The sequence below is a fragment of the Aulonocara sp. 'chitande type north' Nkhata Bay genome, linkage group LG23, assembly GCF_057382095.1.
Source record: "Aulonocara sp. 'chitande type north' Nkhata Bay isolate Kocher_YH1m ecotype deep benthic linkage group LG23, A_spYH_male_GT1.1, whole genome shotgun sequence".
Classification (NCBI taxonomy): Eukaryota; Metazoa; Chordata; class Actinopteri; order Cichliformes; family Cichlidae; genus Aulonocara; species Aulonocara sp. 'chitande type north' Nkhata Bay.
In genome coordinates this window covers 37,911,168-37,926,734 of record NC_141365.1, presented here as the reverse complement: position 1 = coordinate 37,926,734, position 15,567 = coordinate 37,911,168, and the positions used below count along the sequence as shown (strand labels likewise).

Here is a 15,567-nt window from a genome sequence, read left to right as displayed (position 1 = left end):
AAGACAGAATAGTACCTGTGTGATCTAAAAATAGCAGTTATGATTAAAGCTATCCAGACATACTTGTTGAGGTGGCCTTGAAGGAGAAACTGTCCAATTTTAAATCAGGTGTAGTTTTTGATTGTTATGAGACAATTCCCAGCACTTTTTGATCACACTTCTTTCCTTACGTTATTATTATTTTTTTTAATCAAAGATGGCTTATAAATGCCGAGAAGAATGTGGAACACTTAACGTCTTAGTCACACAGACCTAGAGACAACTTGATAATCCCATTGCAACTAGAGGTTGCTAGGAAAAGATGTGTATTCCCAGGTGGTAGTTGGAGGTTGCTGTCTTGGTGAAATCATTCATAAAGTCATCCCTTTGTGGCTGTCAGAATACCACGATCCACGTACTTTACATGGAAGACTGCCAGCAACTTTCAGCAGCCATTCACAACTAGGGATGGGTATTGATAAGATTTTCACGACTCCGATTCCATTTTTGATTCTGTTTAACCATTCAATTTTTTATCCATCCATCCATCTATCTTCATCCGCTTTATCCGAGGCCGGGTCGCGGGGGCAGCGGCCTAAGCAGATTCAATTAAATTCTTTATCGATTCTCTTATCGATTCTTTTTTGCCCAGGAAAAAAAATTGTAAATGTAAAACAATAAAATAAATATTCTTCTGTAGCAATAACAAAGTATAACATAAATTATTCTGTAGCAATTACACAAGAATATCCAGTAATGTCCCTGCCTACAATTAAACACATTCACTTACTGAAAATCGGGGGCATCTGCTGTGGCAAATGGGTGCAAGCCTTTTACCACAGACTTAGTCACTGCTCGGTGACATTCGTCTATCCTGGCCTGAAAGGAGACGCTACCGGTAGACTGCAGCGAGAAGTGCCAGCATCTGAGCCAGCCAGACTCTGTCTGTCTCTCTCATCATGGTCACATAAATGCACAGTAATGGCAGGTTTTGTAATAAGGCAGATTGCGCTAACATAATATGCACTGTTAGTTGATGATTTACCTGCCGCATTAACGGGAGAGGACGTGCAAACGTTACCGCTGCTGCTGGGTTGAGATTCACGAGTCCGAAACGGAATTAAAAACACGACATTCGTTTAAGGTTATCGTGTGTTTTGTGAGCAAATGCTTTTGCATATTCATAGTGTTTCCTCCCTTAAATGAAATATCTACTTTGAAAGTATTGCAAGTTGCCCTGTTGTCATCCGTTCTCGTAAAGTATAACCAAACTTTTGAGCGTTTGAGCCGCCATGTTTCGTCCCAGGTAAATGACGCTCCGCAACGTGGTGACGTCATTCGGGGCGACTGGAATCGATAAGGGAATTGTTTGCAAAAATGACAAACAATTCCAAGGAATTGAAACAGTGGGAACCGGTTCTCAACACTGAAGCTGTGTCCCAAAACGTCGGCTGCATCCTTCGGAGGACCCGGCCTTCGCGGTCTACGTGAAATGGGACGGTCTAGCCTTCAGATTTGCGTCACCAGCTGTTCCCGCCCTTACCACTTTCTCCCCCTCTGTGAAATAATGGATATCGTTGAAACTCTCTGTATTTTTCTCTTATTTTTGTTAATCGAAGAGTTACAACAAATCAGCCGTCGCAGACGACTGATTTATCTCCGACTAAGAGATAAATCAAGAGTTTTTTTCCCCATCGTTTATGTGTGTATTTGAAATCTGTTTACTAGCTAAATAAAACTCTGATGTAGAAGTGATTTTATTCACTCTTTTATCAGTTAACCAGTGAATTTTACTTAAGTATGATAATCAAAATAAAGTTTTGACACGTTTTTTTTAAAGAACAAGCGCAACATTCATATGACAAGAATAAAACATTTTCCTTATTTTCCTTCACCAGGTGAGACCACAGTACTGCCGGCTTAACAGGATTAAGGAGTGTTCCAGTCCTGGACAGGTTTTTTAATAATGAGGACACTAGGCCTGATTTTCATCTGAGCAGGGAGTCTATGAAAGTGCTGCTGAACCTCCTTAACCAGGATCGGCCACATGGTTGGGGTGCCACTATTGAGGTCCTTGTGTTTCTTTTCTGGCTGGCAAGTGGAGCATCCTACAGAGTTGTTTCCAGAGTGTTTGCTATTCCTCGCTCCACTGTTCACCACATCGTTCACAGGGTCACAGAGGAGGTGGTGGCTATTCACCATCAGGTTATCCATCTCCCTCGGACTCCTGAAGACCTAGATGTCCTGTCTCATGGGTTTGCAGGGCTAGCAAGACACAGAGCCTTTTTAAAGGCTGCTGGTGCAATTGACGGCTGCCATGTCCGCATCAAGCCTCCCAGCGGCCCTGATGGTCAGTGCTACAGAAACAGGAAATTGTTCCCATCCATACTCCTGCAGGCAGTTTGTGACCATCAGGGCCGCTTCATCGATACATATGTGGGCTGGCCTGGGTCAGTGCATGACTCCAGGGTGCTATGCAACAGCCCACTGTACCGGCAGGCCATTTACCCTCCTCCAGGGCATTTCATCTTAGCAGATGGAGGGTACCCATGTCTCCAGCATCCACTTCTCCTCATCACTCCGTACAAGAGGCCAGTTCAAGGTGTGGGAGCCCAGCGCTTCAACTCTCATCACTCCAGGGCACGCTCTATTATAGAGAGTGCTTTTGGAATGATGAAGACGAGGTTCCGGGCCATCTTCCTTCAAGCGCTGGAGGTGCACCACACCTTTGTACCATATGTAAGTCATTACAATATAGTGCCATTCTTTTTCAAATAATTATAATGATATAATGGGAACTTTAGTGTATGTACATTTATAAACACCTTATTTGTTTCTTTTAAAAAAAACAAAAAACATCTGTTTCAGGTCATGACAGCATGTGCTGTCCTATACAACATCTGCCTTGGTGCTGGTGACGCTATGGACCCGGAGGATGCACCTGAGGATGATGTGCAACATGAGATAAGATGTACCACAACGTAAGGAGTGCTCTGACACGTTGATAAATATGTATTGGAGGCAGTCAGTGGTGCTCCCTGGCGTGACCAGCTATCTGCTGAGGTGTCTGCCCTGGAGGAGCTACCTCAAGACCATGGTCGTGTCCAAATTCATGGGCTGCATCCTCCTGAGGCTGCATTTGTAGACCAATTACGTCACAGCGACGCGCCAAAGGCTGTCCAAATTCGTAGACTCCTCCGAATGCAGCCGACAAATGCGTCCTCCTTTTCCCCGAATTTGAAGGATGGGTCGGGTGTGTCCTTCGTGGCCCACCATATCCCAGAATTCATAGCGTGGCCCAGTCAAACTCCAGTTTCCAACAATGGCGGCCGCTACTAAGTTTTAAAATTACTCACTTTTACACTTTTAACATATTTTCAGGCGAGAAAGTAGCTGTGTAAACATCAAATATCTGCTCGGTTTATCAAGATATCGCATATTTGCAAAAGTGCTTCAACATTTTCGGAGACGTCTGCTACCCACCAGCTCGATAGCGAGCCAGGAGCTCGAGGGTTACTGATGCGGCCGAGGACGGCACAACTCCCGGCACATCATTTTCAGATCACCGCGTTCTTTCGCTACTCAGGTTAAACGAAATATATAAGTCACTTAGACAACCTAAATGTTATTGTTGGGCTTTTTTCAGTGTTTTGTTTGTTCGTGAGTAAATCGGTTTGGCTGAGATTAAAGTTATTAGATTAGATAAAATAAAACCTTATTAATTCCCCGGGTGGGTTCCTCCTTGGTTTTTACACAGCTGACTAAACGTGTCATGATCCTGGGTCCTTTTGACCCAGCGTTTTGTGTTTTCTCTTCGAGATTTTGGTTCTGTTCTCCTCTAATTGGTGTTTACCCTGTTCCCCCCCGTGTGTTCCTGTTTTATTGTGAAGGTCTGCGTCTTATGTGAGTGTTTTCAGTTTGCCTCCCTGGTCTCGTCATGTTAATCACTCCCAGCTGTGTCTCCCACCTGTGTGTAATCTCCCTGTGTTCTGAGTGTATTTAAGTTGTATTTTCTGTCTTAGTAATCGCTGGTTCGTCTGTGTTGTTTCCCCTCGGTCTCCCTGCGTCTTCCCGTATGTATTTCCCCGGACCTCCCTGCATCCTCGTTTCTGGTTTGTGTTATTAGTTCTACCCAGTTTAGGTTTTCCTGTTTCATGGTACCCACACCATTGCTTTTTGTATTTTCGGTTGTCAAATAAACACTCATCTGCACCAGAGCTGCCGCATTTTGGGTCCTATTTCATATTCCACACGGCTTGCCCCGGCAAACCGTGACAAAACGTCAAATAGAAAACTGATTAAACAGAAGTATGAGACGGTCGAGAATTTACACCAGTGTCCTGTTATATTTTAGATAGCAAGGAGCAGACGGCTGAGTTTATTAAACTCCACCGAGACAGCGGTGACGCTAATCAGAAGGCTAAACCGTCCAATTACTTCCGGCCTACCCGACCTTCTGAGGACCCGACCCACGTAGACCGCGAAGGCCGGGTCCTCAGGAGGATGCAGCCCATGAATTTGGACACGACCAATGAATATTTTTAAACAGGCAAGTATTCTGTTAGTAGAGCATTTTTTAGATATTACTTGTTAGATCTTTATTAACAGGATTGTTTGCATCTTTCTGAATACATCTTAGTGACATGGCAGCCGTCAGTTACATCAGCCCTACAAACCTAAGTGACAGATGATGCGGTGGACAGTGGAAACGAGCATCCCTAGACCTTATGGAGATCACCCTGTATGATGTTCCATTTACTGGCTGGAAATACAAACCAAGGTCTTGCTTGTGGCACCTCCTCCATCTCTCTGGTCCTGGTCCAGCACATTCAGCAGCACATTCAGCAGCACTGCCCGAGACTTCCTTCCTGCCCAGCCAAAGATCAGACCTGGTTAAAAGTACCTGTGCTTACTGGGACACTCAGGTTAATCCTAACTGTAATAATAATTCGTAAGAATTCATGTTTTTTGTTGTTTTTTCTATTGTTACTTTTTTCAGACATTTTAATTAATTGTGTTGATAAAATTTATGTTGTACATAGTTTCTTTTTTTTTTTTTAAAAAAAGGAAAAACAATGCAAATAAAGGTGAAGCATTTACAGAAATTTAATCCTTTTTTTTTTCAACAAGTTTCTCAAGCAAACCAAACAGTCTGTCCATTCTATCTTTTGCCTCCTGTGCTCTTCTTTCCTCCATTTCCCTCTGCAATCTCATGTCCTCTCTGATTAATCCAAAAACTCATCCCTGTCCTTCTTTCTTTTTGCCCCTCTTTGCTCCACCTGGCCCTCATCTTCCTGCTCTTCCTCATCCAACACTTGGTTGCCCACTGCTGAACTGGGCCCTGGAGTGTCCTCATGGATGGAAGCAATTAGCACTGGAGGCTTGGTAGAAGGCCTCCGTCCTAACACTTCATCCATGAGGGCAAACCAGGGCCATGTAGCAGCAGTGGGCTTCCCACTCACTCCCTCGCCTGACCCTGGATACTTGAAGTCCTAAGGGCAAAGGAAATAAAAAGTGGCAGTTGACAAAAAAAGCAACAGTACAGGTTTACATGAATAAGTTTTTAACTTGCTAAAAAAAAAACATATTTGAATACAGCTGTACATACTTTGTATTTCTTTTTTTAAATTGTCCCATTTTTCGCCTGCAAAGGGGTGACTTTACCCTGCAGGCCCATCTTCTCAAGAATGGCCTTAACAGACAGAAAATAATAGAGCATATCAATCTTCTTAATTCCTGAACAGTATACATAGCAAAATGTACACACTTCCGACTAAAAGACAGATTAAGCTCTCTCCCTTATACCTAACAGATTAAAAGCGGCATATTGTTGCTGTACCTCCAACCCACAGTGGCTGAGTTTTTGGCACCGGTAAACAGTTGCTCATTGTCGCTCCGGAGTAATCGGCCTTCAAATGCGGCCTCTGGAGGATGCAGCCGACGTTTTGGGACACAGCTTGACTGTAGAAAACATGAACAACGCGACAGCTTCCTAAAAATGAAGCCAAAACGTCTCTATCGCCCCCTGCTGTCTGGCTGCAGTATAGGTCATAAACCCCGCCTCCTCCATGTTAGCGGATGGGACTGAAATAAATTAATTCTCCTTAGATAATTTTTTTCCAAAGATCCTTTCTTTTGTTATCAATAGTTCTCATCATGCTGATTGATGTCCAAGGGGTCTCCTTTCCCATAAGTTTGATTCTGATTCCTACCGCGGTGGTGTTAAATTGGGGTGAAACGTAACAGCTTTGACTGGCAGCTGCAGTCATGGAGAAACTTGCGTATCTCTGTTCGGGAATGGCAGATAGAGCGTAGGCTCTGAGAGGAGGGCCAGCGTTTACGTTACGAAAACACGACCGAGTGTTTTAACCTGACAGCCTGAGGTGTTCTTCAGTAAACTGGACTACTCGACTGAAGGACCCGAGGCCCCGCTGCACTTTTTCGGTAAGTTAAACGTGTTTGTAAGCTAATCCGTAACTACCGTCCTTAGCTAGGTCCTGAGACCTAGCTAGTAGTGATGGGCAGATGAAGCCCCATGAAGCACTGAAGCTTTTCATCCAATTGGTTCACCCCAACGCGAAGCTTCAAGAAGCTTCATTTGCTCTAGCAGGACACCTACTGGACGTAAAAATAATAGCTGGCATGAATTTGAAGAGTGTGGCATTTTGCACACAGCCTGTAAATGTCAACAACAAAAGGAGTGTGTAAAACATGTATATTGTAGTGATGGCAGTATACTGTGTATATTTATAGTGGCAGTATGGGAAATGATTATTTGGAAATGCTTGAAATGGAAATGATCATTTACTGTGAGGTGAGGTGTGGTTGGGGTGTGGACAGTAGTTGTGCTTTTGTAACGTTGAGGTATGGACAGCTACACACTGAGGCTTTGAGCCTCAGTCCTGCCTGTTCACATTTTATTCTGTAAAAACTAAATTTTCACTGCTTTTATGACCTTTTTAGTGGGGAGAACATAGCTAGGATTTAATGATTTAACAAATCTTTTGAATCCTTTGTCCTCCACAATGCTAAATGGCTGGGAGTCCTCAATCACCATGCTGACCAGGTCTTCATCTATTTGAGATTGTTCTCCTGAGGAAAGACAATAAAGATAAAGCACAAATATAAATATCACACACGTAACTTATAACAGTTGTATAATATTGTTATATCATTTAGTAACATTACTGCATCCTATATTATCATTGCATTTGATGGCTCACCTGGTCTTGCTCCACAATCGGTGTTCCCCTTATTCTCATGCAAAGCTCTGTAGTGCCTAAGCGTGGATGAGGTGTTGTTGTTATATCCCAGCTCCCTGGCACATAGCAAACACTTCACCTTGTACAAAAGTCAAGACAGCTCAACATAAATTGTATTGCACCATCAGTATCATGAAAATACATCTTCTGTAGAAATTTACATACCTTGTTGGGAGGAATAAGATCAAAATGTTCCCACACAGGGGAGGACATCCTCCTCTTCTTAGCTGGCTCCATTCTCTCCTGACTTTCTCTCCTCACTCTCATAAACCTCCAAACGGTCTCCAAACTCTCACTAACCGCAACTCTCCATCAAACACCCACATTTTTGAATGAAGTCTGAGGGGTTTATATCGCTGTCATATCTCGCGGCAAAGTTCGAACCACTTCATGAACCAGTCACGTGGTACAGCCGGGCAGCGAGGCTTCGGACGTCATCATTTTCAGCTCCTCCCATAAATGAAGCAAGCCTCGATACGCGCTTCGCGGAAACGCCCCCTCCATTACTCGACACACGCTCCGAAGCCTCGATACAGAACGTCCCATCACTACTAGCTAGCTAAAATGAGCACTCGGCTGTCAGGGTTCATTTAGCTAATCTGTGCAGGTGAATGAATTTGCTAAAGAAATCAAGAGAAACGCCCCAGGCTACTCAGTCACTAATTACTGTTACTGTACTTTTATTACAAGTATTATGCTGTAAAAGCAACAGGCTACACCCTGCTTCAGCTCCCGTGCAGAGCTGAATATTAAATATGTGCAAACAACAGCATGTTTTCAGTCTCTTGCCACATCTGTAAAGGCAGTAACTTTTTTTTAAAAAAAAAAAAAGCTTGTACCTTGTAGATCCTCATTAATCAGGAACTATGGATTAAAGTACTGTAGTGTACTGTAATACTGAAAAAAATGTAAGAGAAGAACTTCAGATCCTGAGTGTGTGAGGACAGAAGAATCAGCTTTATTTCAATTTTGAGGGATAAAATTTATATCTGAGTTTGATGGTTCTGTTCTCTTTGTGATTACAGGAGCTGCCCTCAGATTCAGACCTCAGCACCACCCAGTGACAGCAGACAGATCATCCAACATGTTCACATGTTAACTGCAAAATGAACTGATGAAAATAGTGCAAAGGTTAAAGTACAACACGTGCTGCAGTGAAAGCTGCAGCTTTATTGATAAAGTTAAAGACAAAAAAGCAAAAGCATTAATCACCCATGTAACTGTGTCACTATATATCAGCATTAACAGGACCTCAGTTTGATGTTTCACAAAGCTGCTGATCTCAGACCTGCACAGCTTCCGTTTTAAACACTTGATGTAAATGGTAAATGGTAAATGGCCTGTATTTGTATAGCGCTTTTCTAGTCCCTAAGGACCCCAAAGCGCTTTACACAACCTGTCATCCACCCATTCACACACACATTCACACACTGGTGATGGCAAGCTACAATGTAGCCACAGCCACCCTGGGGCGCACTGACAGAGGCGATGTACTCAGCTGCATGAAGAGCACATGAGATTTTCTCTAACACAATTAAATAAAACCTGATGAAGGTCAAAGGTCATCACTTGTATGCTGAACTACAAACTTGTCATCTGGAATTATTTCACAGTTTTTGCACATAGTGGGTTATTTACCATAAAGTGATTCAGAGTTATTCATACCAGAGTAACCAGAGAGGATCATATATTTTTAAATAAATATATAACTTTCTACAGGACTGAATATAATATCTTTATGTAAAGGTCTGGAGCCTCTGGGGAGTATCCGAGTATTTATAACATTACACAAACCAAAGGTCTCCATCACAGTGTTCATGAAATGCTGGGTTTATCCATCTCCTGGGGCGGGCCTACGGAGGAGTGCTGAAGATTTCCCTGTGAGGGAGCTGCTGGTGAAGATCATGAGTCCTGCTTGATCAATGTGATGAGCTTCAGTGTTCCTGGTGTTTCTTAAATGATGCCTCTTTCAGTGGGTCAACAGAACTTCTGGCACAGGACAGCTGTGATGAAAGAAAGGGAAGAAGTTTCTCCAAACCTCTGGACCCAGAAACCCAGCTTGGTCCTGATGGTCTCCTTCACAAGTTTCTCTCCAGGGTGAATGTAGCTGTTGATATAATATGGACTTTATTATTAAATGAAAAGAACAAATTAGACTACACTACTGAAACGTTCTGCTGATGTTTTTAAAGTTTCCATGTTACCAGGATGTAGAGGGCTCTGAAGATTTAAACAGTTTTAGATCCATTACACTCACAGTCTTATGTTAAAATCTCAAAGGACAGCATTATATTTTTGATATTAACAGTAATTCTGGGCCTCTGTAGAGTGTGCAGATGAACTCATCGCTGTCTAAAAATGGATAAAAAAAAACATAAGTGCTGAATCCTTCAATAACAGAGACTATTAGAGTATTCGGTGTATAGCATCGCTAACTAGCTAGCAACAAGCCTCCAACACTGTGTGTATGCTAGCGGCTAATCTAACTAACGAATTAACAACAGTGATTTTAGAACTATAAGATGATAGGTGTGTCTTTTTTTATAACAGTGACATGGTTGTATTTACCTTAATTTAACGAGTCGTCAGTCGCGGTAAACCAGCAAAAAAACTCGAGCAGCCAGGCTATGTAAAAAGTGTAGGGGGGTGTGTTTGCGGTTACGTCCAGCGGGTGTGTGGGCGGGAGTGTTACACAGTCACTCCACCTCAAGTCACTACTGCGCAGACTCTGGCTCCAAATTTGGAAGATGGCAGCCTCCACAAGCGGGATATTTTGGCTTTATTTTTGCACAATGGGAGGAGGCGGTGTCGCGTCGTCCATCTTTTCTACAGTCAATGGTTCTCAACAAGAACTGGGTTTCGATACCCATCCCTATTCACAACCAATGCGCACTTCCCCCCTAGTGGCCAGTGGTCTCTGGGCCTATGAGACTGAGGCCTAACATGATCACTAATCAGTTAAAACATGGGTATTCATTACTTTTAAGACTTGGACAAATATAGACAGTGTATGGTATATTATGGAAAATGCTATTTCAACAGAAAGAAAAGATAAGAGAAAAAAAAGTACTAACTGAACACATAGAGAACATTTCAGCCAGCAATTACCTGTACTGACAGGTACATTCACATGTCACCCAAAGTGGAAGGGCATGGCGTTTATTTTCATGCTTTGCACAAACCATCCTGTATAGAGAATTTATTGCAAGAAGACACAGAGTAACACCTCTTGACTTGTTCTTTTCAACTTTGCTCCTCACTGAGGACAGCTCATTGTGGAGTGGGTGGAAAGTGTTGTCTGCGGTGGTGCATAGCTCTGTCTTGAGTGTCACATCACCCCAGTGACACTTTGCACAAGTTCTCACTGTGCTGCTGAATAAAAATGATGCATATACATCCACTCTCATGGGGAAGGTAGTATTCATGGGTTTCTGGACTCCCTATTTTATTATTATTTTTGGGTCAGGGCTTGAGCCTGTCCCAACTTGTACTTGGGTCTTGGCAGACAGCAGGTAAAAACCTCCGAATGACAAGCTGTCTGTCATATGGTTTACCAGAGATTTCCATGTCTGCAAGACTCCTGATATATATCTTTAAGTTAGAGGAAGTCTCTCTATCGCTCAGCTTCTCGGGGAGGAACTAGAAATGAGCAATTGGTCATTTTTAGAAAAAAGACGACTGTGTGAGATAAATTGTCTGAGCAGAGTTGTTTATGATACACTTGTTTACAACAATGAAACAGAAAAATTGAGAGAGATGTCAGTAAATGTACAGTGTCTTGTCAAACAGTATTTAGAATTGATCAGAATGTGAATACACAAAATTTTGAAATTCAGTGTCTCAAGGAAGTTGAAAAGCCAAAGTATTTTTGTCAAATATGGATAAAGTGACCAGAGGTTCAAAGTCCTTTAATCTTCTGGTAATATAGAAAAGCAGTTTATACCACTTTTCTCAACAAAAGTATTCATGGGAGGTGTGTGGGAGGGATAGTTTGCTGAAAGAAGACCTGTTTGCTGCTAAGAAAAGCAAATTCTCTTCTCAAAAAAGATAACTCAGTTCCGACTCAGAGTCCAGAGAGAAATCTTAGTAATGGAGAATACAGGTATTTCACCGATAACGATACAGTGTGCTGTCGCAGTGGTGACACGCAGACTGAAAGGCACTCACAGTGTACAAATGATCGGATGACTGTTTCACTTGAAATAAGAAATGACAAGAATCAAGATCTGACTCGAGCTGCAACAACAGCTTTGAGATTTACAGTCCACTCACGGGCTGTAAATCTGAAGCAAGGCTTTGCTGGAAAGCAATGCCTGACAAAGATGGTCACACAGCTGTCGGGTGTCTTTGTGTGAGCCTATGATTTGTTTCTGTCTTCACAGATCTGAAAAAAAAGTTGAATAATTTATTAAGAAATAATTTCACTATTTTTTTTAAATATGCAGACATTGTCCATTCAGAACAAGTCTTATCCTATCATGCACACAAACAGTGTATAACAGACTGGCATAGCCATAGCCATGACTGTGTTGGCGTTTTGTGTTCCATATTAATGGGATATAACAATATCCACCCAATAAAGAATTATTTTGATGAGCAAAGTCAAAATTATTTTGTTTACCAGACTGCTGTAAGTCAGGGGTTTGAACATGGGAGTCTTTGTGAGCCAGTCTCAAGTGGTCGTACAATTAACTGCAGTTTTAAACCCCCGGGCTTTCCATGTGGCGGAATATACAAAATGATGATTGGTCACAATAACAGACATCCCATAGTCTAGTTGCATAACTGTCTAATTAATTCACCACCCCGTCATACATATGTCACTCATCCTTTGCCCCATGCACTACTCATTTTGTATACATCATCAACATCAAATAGCTGCCATTGATCTGGAGCTTGCTCTCCATACAGACTCGCAACTGTGCATGGACTATAAGCTATAAGCAAACTGACAATGGACACCACAAAGACTCTCATAACCAACAACACTGTCCACTGCGACCGTGATTCTGCATACATGTATGAATATATCCTTTTAAAGGTGAAGACCAACCAGTACACTGAAGAACAAGCTTTAGTTTCAGTTTCACCCCTTAACACATGCATACACACTAATTTTCTAAAAGTAGGGCATAACGAAGACCATATTCTTTAATTCATCAAGTGTTTGTGCTAATGGAGGTGAGGAGGCTCTGCTTGATATAGATCATTGCTTGGGGGATATGTGCAATAAAATCTGGGCAGAGGGTTAACTGGATATATTATGGCCTTACGATGTAAGGCGAATGCTGGGGGACTGCGCTGGGGAAAAAAAATATGAAAGCGCTTATAGAGTTCAGCTTTTCTCAACTCGCTTTCTGTTGAACTACATTTGGCTGGGCTGGCTGTTAACCTTTAGTCAATGATATAATTTGGGTAAGTGGTGTGTCTTTTAATTGCAGGCCTTAATTTTAGAATAGCACTCAGTAATTGAAGGCATAAAACTGTCCTCAGGTGGCTTTGGCCAGCTATAAAAGCACAGCATGCACGCAGTAACAGGGCAGCAGTTTAAGAACCGGTGCCAGTTTTGTGGATTTTATCTACTGTAACATGAAGCCGATGAAGCTTAATGTGAGAATTCAGTCAGTCAAACTTGACATTCTCCAATTTTGATCAGTAAACTCTGGCGCAAAGAAGATGCTGACCTTGGTATACAGTGCACTTTTCTTCCATTACAAAATGAGCTAAAAAAAAAAGGAAGTGAATCAAAGCACGAGTGAAGGAATGCAGCAGATAATTTAAAATCTCATTCTAGAGTTTCCACTGCAACAAGTGTAGCTTATGCTAAACATGTAAACATGGAGCAGCATAATGATGCATGTTATTATTCACATTATTATGATGTCTTCACGCTGTCAGATACTTTTTTAATGGGCTTAGAGTGAGAAAACGCCGACTGCAGGTAAATATGACCCAGAATTTTCTGTCTCCGGGGACGACTGAAGCTATTCAAGCTAGCAGCAAAAGCAATATATTTTTATATATAAATGCAAAATGCATTTTTATGCTTCTGTTTTAATACAACACTGTTTTAAAATGTAATGTACTTTTGGCTGATCACTTATCGTAAACGTGGTAAGTGGTGACCCTCTGTGACTTTATTTCCAAAATAAAACAGGCACCAAAGCCCACTTCTGTTGAAAGGGTCATTTTTGTTGGTATTTCTATCCAAAAGCTCCCGAATATATAATTAATCTTATTTACGACTTGCAACCCTGGGAATGCAAGCTTAAGAGGAACATTTCTGGTCAGCATTACACCATCTTTCTGTTTTACCCCAGGCTCTCTAAGATGATGAGATACAGAATAATTCATCCAACTGTTGAATTTTTAATTAAAAATTCTCACCCCATATGTTATATGCCAAATAGCACTTCATTACATAAAACCTGGTCTTTAGAGCAGTTTTGGTCAGCAGTGGAAAGTTCAGGGTGTTTTTTTTCTTGTTTCTCACTCTTTTTTCTTTTCTTCATTACACTTTTTAAATGAGGTAGTGGAGGTGGGCTGATGCGCAGCCCTTTGTCCTAATACAGATGATATTACGTATTTTTTCTTCAGTAAATGTCACAATACTACCAAAGTTGTATTAGAAATGTTTTAGCATCATTATATGCTTAAAGTAGTTCAACTAAAAGACTCATATACATGATATTAATGGATCATAGTTATCGATTCACTGACTCACTTTCTATGTTGCAGCTGGAGATGACTTTAATTACTTTCACTGCTTTAATTGCTTTTAGATAGTTTTATCTATTACAGTGCAATAAGGAATGTATTACAAACTTATCCAATAACTAAATATATGACATGCAATGTAAAGTACAAGTTTCATAATTAAATTGAAGTGGAGCAGAAGTAGAAAGTAGAATAACATTGAGATACTTAAAGCACATTAAAAGAATACATAGTAGACTAAAGTACTTTATTTAAGAGAAAAACATTAGCTTCATCCAATATAATAATTATTACACCCACCCCAGTGAAGCACCTAATTGATCGCAATGTGATGGAATTAACTGAATTCAGTCTGGTTATAAGTAGAGCTGGACCGATCCAATATTACGTATCGGTATCGGTCCGATACTGACCTAAATTACTGGATCGGATATCGGAGAAAAATAAAAAATGTAATCCAATCCATTAAATATCACGAAAGCACCTCACAAAACTTGCAACACGCCGTAGCTCGCGTCAGAACGTTAGCACGTCGGAGCAGTATGAATCACGTGATAGAGCGGCTGTGGCATGCGGGACCTGTCGGTGGTCTGGATAGCATTTGGAACTTTGCTAGCAACCCGGCATTTCATCTCCGACAAAGTTATCCCCGAGAGAAGTAAAGCAAGTGTGTAAGTCCATCTCTGAATGTTTGTAAAGCATTCCTGCGTTAAGCTTAACAAACGATATATGGAGCGACTGCCTCTTCTTGCTGCTACTTCAATCATGAAACTGCTTAATGATCAGCTGATCGGCTTTTCTGTCGCGAGTCCGTCTCTCATGTTTGTTTTTGGCCCACTTTGCACCAGAAAGAGGAAACCAGCGGCTGAACAACAGCAGCACGTTTAAGCTTGATCAGCTGTTGTTAGAATTTATTTAATATTAATTTCTACACCAGGATCTTTTTCTACGTAGCTGACGCTGGTAACTGTGCAGGGGCGGATCTAGCAAAGTTTAGCCAGGGGGGCCGATAGGGCATTAACAGGGAAAAGGGGGCACAAAGACATACTTTTCTTTCTTATTCCCATTTAAAATGTCTAGCTTTTAATAAATAATTATCTGACACCCAAAGTTTTAATTTGATGTAAAATGAATAGAAGTCAATTACTGTATATAGTGACTATTAAGTCTAATATACCCTAGTAAGCTATAGTACTTTTTCCTTTGGGAAGATACCATCTGTGCAGTCTGCAATTTTGTTGAAGAAAGATGTTGAATCTATTTAATATTTCTTGAAAAATAATTGATTTCTGTGCATTTTTTTTCACACTGCATCAAATTAAGGTTGATTACGTCGATTAAGCATCATGAGGTGGAGCGTGAGGGGTGGTTCCCTATTTTTTATTTATTTATTTTTGTTGTTGCTGGGAGTTGGAACCCTATTAGTTAGGTTGCTTAATATTTAGTACTCTTTAAAATACCAGAATAGGGAGGATGGTGTAGGTTTAAGTTTATTAGATTGATCAGTATTGCTGAACTATGAAATTTTTTTTTTTTGCATACAGGTATAACAGAATAGCTTTAGTGTAGTTGTTGTTTTAAACTTGAGTATGAACTTATAGAAAATGCA

The 15,567-nt window shown here is 41.2% G+C and overlaps 1 pseudogene; it reads right to left on the bottom strand.

Annotated features, from left to right (window-relative positions):
• Positions 1 to 4,805: 4,805 nt before the first annotated feature.
• LOC147302370 (uncharacterized) lies at positions 4,806 to 5,698 on the bottom strand (annotated as a pseudogene).
• Between the last annotated feature and the right edge of the window lie 9,869 nt (positions 5,699 to 15,567).